This window comes from Lonchura striata, unplaced genomic scaffold (genome assembly GCF_046129695.1).
Source record: "Lonchura striata isolate bLonStr1 unplaced genomic scaffold, bLonStr1.mat Scaffold_237, whole genome shotgun sequence".
Lineage (NCBI taxonomy): Eukaryota > Metazoa > Chordata > Aves > Passeriformes > Estrildidae > Lonchura > Lonchura striata.
Genome location: NW_027461144.1, coordinates 66,170 through 71,954, shown reverse-complemented (window position 1 = coordinate 71,954; position 5,785 = coordinate 66,170). Strand labels below are relative to the sequence as shown.

The following is a 5,785-nucleotide window of genomic DNA, read 5'->3' as shown; positions in this document are numbered from 1 at the left end:
TCAGAAAGAAAGATCTTGCTCTACTCACTTTCATCTCCAGCAAGTGCCAAATTATGTCAGTGTGAGAAGCTGCTCTGTCTTCTCCTTCCGTTCACTGGTGGCAATGAGGCACAGACAAAAGATAAGGAAGACAAAACACCCAGCCATAGTTTGTGTTCAGCTGGTGAGTTTTTCAAACGCCTTGGCTGCACAAGGATAGGCAGCAATGGGAATTTTCTTTCCAGACAGAACCATACACTAAAACACTAAAAGCAGGCTAGTCTTTGCCTGACCTACAGATATCCAATGACTGATGTTTCTTTAAACTGTCATAAAACATTTTATATGGGACTGCAAAAGAAAAAGCAGAAGGACCAGTGAAAGATATTAAATTATTCAAAGTAAGGAACTTACTCGGAGGCTTTAAATACAGTGCTTAGGATTCTGCAGAAGATGAGCAGCCAGTTCATTCAATAAGACCCAACAAAAATAGCGGTATGCATTTCTTCCTTTTATAGGTTTACGGCTAGAGGTGTCCAATTCCCACCTAAGTGACTCCCCTGGGCATAGGCCAGAGCAGTCTAATAAGCTCCTGTGGCTTTCCAAGAACTGAACAAATGAAACAACACAAAGATGAGTGTACCTCAAGAGCTGTTTATGGAATACATTTGAGCTGGACTTAGTTTATCTGCATCCACAAATGCTTTAGGACTGTCACATTACACTTGCAGGCAAATACACACACGCAGAGAAAGGCATGTGCAGCCCCATGCAGAGATCACCTATGAGCTGCCAAAGAATAAGATGCCATGTTTAATACCCAAGAGTCTTGTGTTTTTTAGGCTGCCTGCTGAAGTTGCTGCTGACCTATACACTTTAGGCTCATCTAACATTGCTGGGGAATTGATGACTTTTAAGTCTGAGCATTCAAGACTTTCACCCAGCCTTGGGTGTTTTCTCATTTATGTTTTAAGAAAGTCCATCTTATATTTATCTTCAGGCAGCTACTCAAAAAGAAAAAAGGAAGGCACAGCCCTCCTTCAGTGCATCCAGACTGTTTTGAAGAGACATCCAAGTAAAGCTTTTGAAGAGCCACAAACATTAACCTGACTGCTGTTACCCACTTGTGAGGATTTCTGACATTGGCTTCCAGGGACACTTCCCTTTGAAATCACTAATGAGCATCCTCCAAGGTGCTGCACCCTTCCAAGGTGACTGAATCTACTCCAAGAATTTTCTCTCCTTTTTTGAAATACACACGAATAGACTGAGCAGACATTAAAGTTTTACTATTTCTGGTAGCAACACCATTTTCATCACCAGTATCCATCCCTGTGAGCCAGAGAGCAGCAGATCACCTGTCTGTCTTGACACTACTCTTGAGGAGGCTGAGCTGCCATGAGTCCCAGAACACGTGAGTTTAGGAATCCAGGACCCTGGAAGCCTGGGCTGGAGGCAGCCCACTTGGCTTGTTGCAAAAGCCTAGAAAACTTTGGGTACTTCCCAAAATTAATTACAAATTACACAGCTGAAAGCAACGCATTCCTACATAACATTTTCATTTCAATAAAAAAGTCTTTGCTAATTCAAAATACTCCGAAAGTAACTGCTTTGATCTAGAGCCAATACCCTTTTTATCAGCAACCCAACGTGTAGAGAAAGCAAAGAAATACTAGCATACAAAATGTGAGTTTATAGCCAGTGCACTCCCCAAACAGAAACAATCTGTGGATTAGCATTAGCCATCAGCAGTGGCTCTGAAGGGCTGACTTTGCCTCATCCATCACCTGACAAGGACATGGCAACTCCACACTCCGGCAAAATTCACAGTGTTCAGAATTCTTACAACAACCATAGACAGCTGCATGCAATGGAACTACTAAAACAAATTTCTTTTTTTCCCCTCAGTGCAGGCTAGTGCTTTAATTTAACCCACATATTATCACATAGCCATGTCCAGGGAGCAAGTCTTCTCCTTGCTTCTCTTTTAAACATTATCTCCATGGCTCTATGTACAACCACGTTCTACAGCTTTTAAGGCAACTATTACCCAATTCCACCTTTATACACAAGGGCTTTAGCAGACCTGCATCAACTTCATACTGCCTGGACATCTGTTCTCATGTGTTCAGAGGAGAAACGAGAGAAATATCTCACTGCTTGTTCCAAGGCTTTCTTCTCTTCAACTGAACAAGGCTCATGAGTGCTACAGAAGGAATGAGGGAAGTATTTTTTTCTTGGAGCCCAACAATCAACCAACAAGACAACAAGGAAGCCCCTCTAGGGGACTTCTGACCACTCAGGTCATCGATATATTATTATTTTAACAGTCATAAAATCACTTTTGTGATATTTCTCTCCTTGTTTCTTGCCATTCCCCATTTGTCCATCCAGATACATCTACTCTCATGTATCAGGCTGCACAATCCGTAGTGCAGAGACCATGCCTTCACTGTGTTTATGCAGTGCTCATGCAGCAAGAGGACTCTTGTCTAGCAATGAGGGAGGCTTAGGGATATCTGGTGTCCAGTAGCACAAGCAGCTGACAGTTCTTAGCTCTTCCTCAAACAAAATTTCATCTGTTGTATGCAACAGCCACTCCAAGTACAACTGCATTTCGCAAAGCGCTTTTCTGACAGATTTCAGCCAGGCTAAATTATGGCTCTTCCTCTTGTCAGAGGAAGTACCCTTGCTTTTTGCTTTGCCTGTGGATCAGAAAAACATCAAAGCACAAGGCTCTGCCTAATGACTTCAAACCAGAGGCCTCTGGATCCACTCTCAAGAGCACGTTCCCTCTCTGGGTACCTGCCTTGTCCCACCACAGCTTCCACCTTCTTCTTGGTGGATGCCCATTCTCAGCCAAAGCACAGCCATGGCCAGCCACTTGGGGATCATGCCAAAGCCATAACTGGGGGCACTGGGCAGAGCTGCCCACACAGCTGGCACAATCTGGCACATCACCGTACCCGTGTGCTACACAAGTTTTGCTGCCACTGCCGTGTAGCTCACTGGTAACAGAAGATTCACAACAGATAATGGTTTAAATCAAATAACGTGATCTGAGCCCTGCTCTACTAACACAATTATCTCTTTACCTTTTCATTGCTTGCAATAATCAGGTAGTGGCAAGTTAATGAATTTCACAGCACGCGTCACATAGCACCTTGTTACATAGCTGTTTCTTCTGCATCTGCAACAAAATGAAGGGTAAGACTGTGAAATTACTGACAGAAGGCAAGTAACAGTGTCTACTCACCACGGGAGAAAAGATGCCTCCAAGAGACTCATTCCATCATTCCCCTCTCTTTGGCAAATTACAAGAAATTAGCCCTTTTTATTTCTGGAAGAAATACACCACAGAGCAGTTGTGCCACCAGTGCACTGTCACCATGCTGCACCCATGGGCAGCTGATTCTGCACTGGAAACCAGAGAGCAGGAGAGTAGAAGCCTGGGGATGGGGGCTTGGTGGTATGCCAGAGAAGGCAGCTCCATACCTTTCACAATTCTTTCCCTTCGCAGTGCACCTGCTGCAGAGAAGGCCAAAGCTAAGACATTTTATACACATTTTTTTGATCACCCTGTTAGCTTAAGCGGAAACTTAAGTCTTCCCAGAACAATAAAATTCTATAGCATGCAGAAAGAAACGGGCAAGCACCGGAACCCCAGGGATCACTCCCAAGGGAAAATTAAATTCAGTTAGGGATGAAAAGAGCCAGAAAGTAACATGAGGGAAGGTAACAGGACCTTGCAGCCAGCAAGAGGATGGGAGAAGAAGCTGTGCTATCAGCAAGTACCAGTGCTGCAAATGCAGGGAGCGCCATGCAGCCCCGTCTCTGCCAGGAAAGGCTCGTGGAGCAGAAGAATGAGCACACGGGCTGCCTCTCAATCTCCTGGCAGGAAGCTTCTCTACTCCCCTTGTGCCTGGACACAAAGCTTTGGGCAGTAAAGAAGGGAGAGGCACGGTGGCACCCGTTCAGGGACGAGCCAAGCTACGGCACACCCTGCCCTGGTTCAGTGCTGGGAACCGACGGTGATCTGGCTACAAAAACCACAGGAAAGATCATGTTTGACCCCTTGCAGCTTTTCTCTTAGAAATCACTTTAGACACTCTTCTTGTGACTAGCGCTCAGCGAATCCTACCAGGACAGAATGGGACGTGCTGCAGCAGCAACCCTGACCATGGCATGGCTGTCCCTGCTACCTGCACGGACACAGCTCGGCCACAGAGAGAAAATCTTTTGTGCCAGGAACGTTTACCAGTGCCAGGTGCTGGTAAGCACTGCTCAGGGTGCTGCTGGCACCTGGGATGGCTCAAAGCTCCATGGTTTGTGGCAACAGCCAAAAAGCACGTGCCACCTCCTGAGGACCTCCACCTGTAGTATCCTGGGCAATTCAAAACCCACTATTCCCTTGTGCCTTTGTCTACCTGGAGTCATTCAGGGAAATGAAAATACACTAACTGAATTAAGAAGAGAAATCTGTTAAGATACATTCGTCTTAGGCCTCTGATGGAGAATTGAAGCACCATCAATTGCCTTCCTTCCTGCTCCTTTAATTTGCAGAATGAGTGTCCATACAGACTTCTAATGAGGTTTAGTTCATCTTCCTGAAAAGGTAGCTTAGTATAACTTTCTTCTACTCCTCCTCTAGACAACTTATGAATTACAGTATTTAAGCACCCTGACTCAAAGGATTCTTGCACTGTGGGAACACTTCCTGCTCAGAGTTTTTCAACAGTTAAAATCTCTGTGCTATCTTTTATGCCAGATTTAGTCAACTGGCCCAAATGGGTCCACAAAAGAGATCTGTATGGATGAATGCAATTCGTTAAAATCTTCTCCTACTTTCACTCCACTGCTGGAAATGACACAAAACGTAAGAAAAAACCCAGTACCTGTTCCATTTTCAGACTGAAGCAACAGCATATTCCTGGCTGCTAATGCAGCAGGGACAACAGCACTGCAGAGAACTCTTTGGATAATCACGTCTTCATTTAAAGAGAACTCAATTTCTTGATCTAAGCCATCACTGCCCTCCATCAGAACAGCCAGCATATCCACGACATCTAATAAGCGAAGGAAAAAATGTAAGCAGAGGATCCAGACTAACTGGGAAAACAACAGAGGTAGAATGCAACATTCCAGGAACACAAGGTATCTTTCTAGTTCCCCCCCAAAAAAAAACCCAAAACACAACAAAACAGAAGATAAAACCGAACAAACAAACAAACAACAACAACAAAAAAACCCACCCTTAAATTAGCACGAACAAAATAATTATTCCTACCTCACTAAACCCATAACGCCTCGAACCATTCCAGGGAGGGCGGCAGGAGGGGCGGGCAGAGCCAGGGCCCCGCTCCGCCGCCCCGGCGGCATTTTCCGGCACGCGGCCGCTCCCGGCGTCTGGAGAGGGGCGCGGGGCCGGGAAAGGCGGCGCAGCCCTGCTCCGATGCCGCTCGGCCGCGGCCCGGGAGCGCTGCGACCGCGCCTCCGCCGCCCGCCGGCACCGGCCCCGGCCGCCCTCGGCCCGCGGAGCCGCCTCCAGCCCTCCCCTCACTCACAGACACCGCCCCGCTCGCCGCTCGCTCCCGCCCCTCGCCCCTCCCGCCGCTTCGGCCGGGCTCCGGCTGGGGGGCTGCAGTACCGCCCTGTGCCCACAAGGCGGCAGCACTTGTCCAGAGGGTCCGCGACACGATGGCGGCCCGTGGGGACCTTGACGGAGAGAGGCGTTTTTGCCCATGTACCCCAGAGCGAAGTTGTCCCCGCCACAAACTTGCGCTTCCCTGACAGCCCCAAGGGAGCC

The 5,785-nt window shown here is 47.2% G+C and overlaps 1 long non-coding RNA gene across 1 annotated transcript; it reads right to left on the bottom strand.

The window, feature by feature from the left end:
* Positions 1-1,853: 1,853 nt before the first annotated feature.
* On the bottom strand, positions 1,854-5,378 carry LOC144248669 (uncharacterized). The gene is made up of 3 exons (XR_013341984.1): positions 5,267-5,378; positions 4,875-5,045; positions 1,854-3,169 (listed from the first exon to the last, which is right to left on the bottom strand). It is a non-coding gene; the product is annotated as an uncharacterized LOC144248669 (long non-coding RNA).
* Between the last annotated feature and the right edge of the window lie 407 nt (positions 5,379-5,785).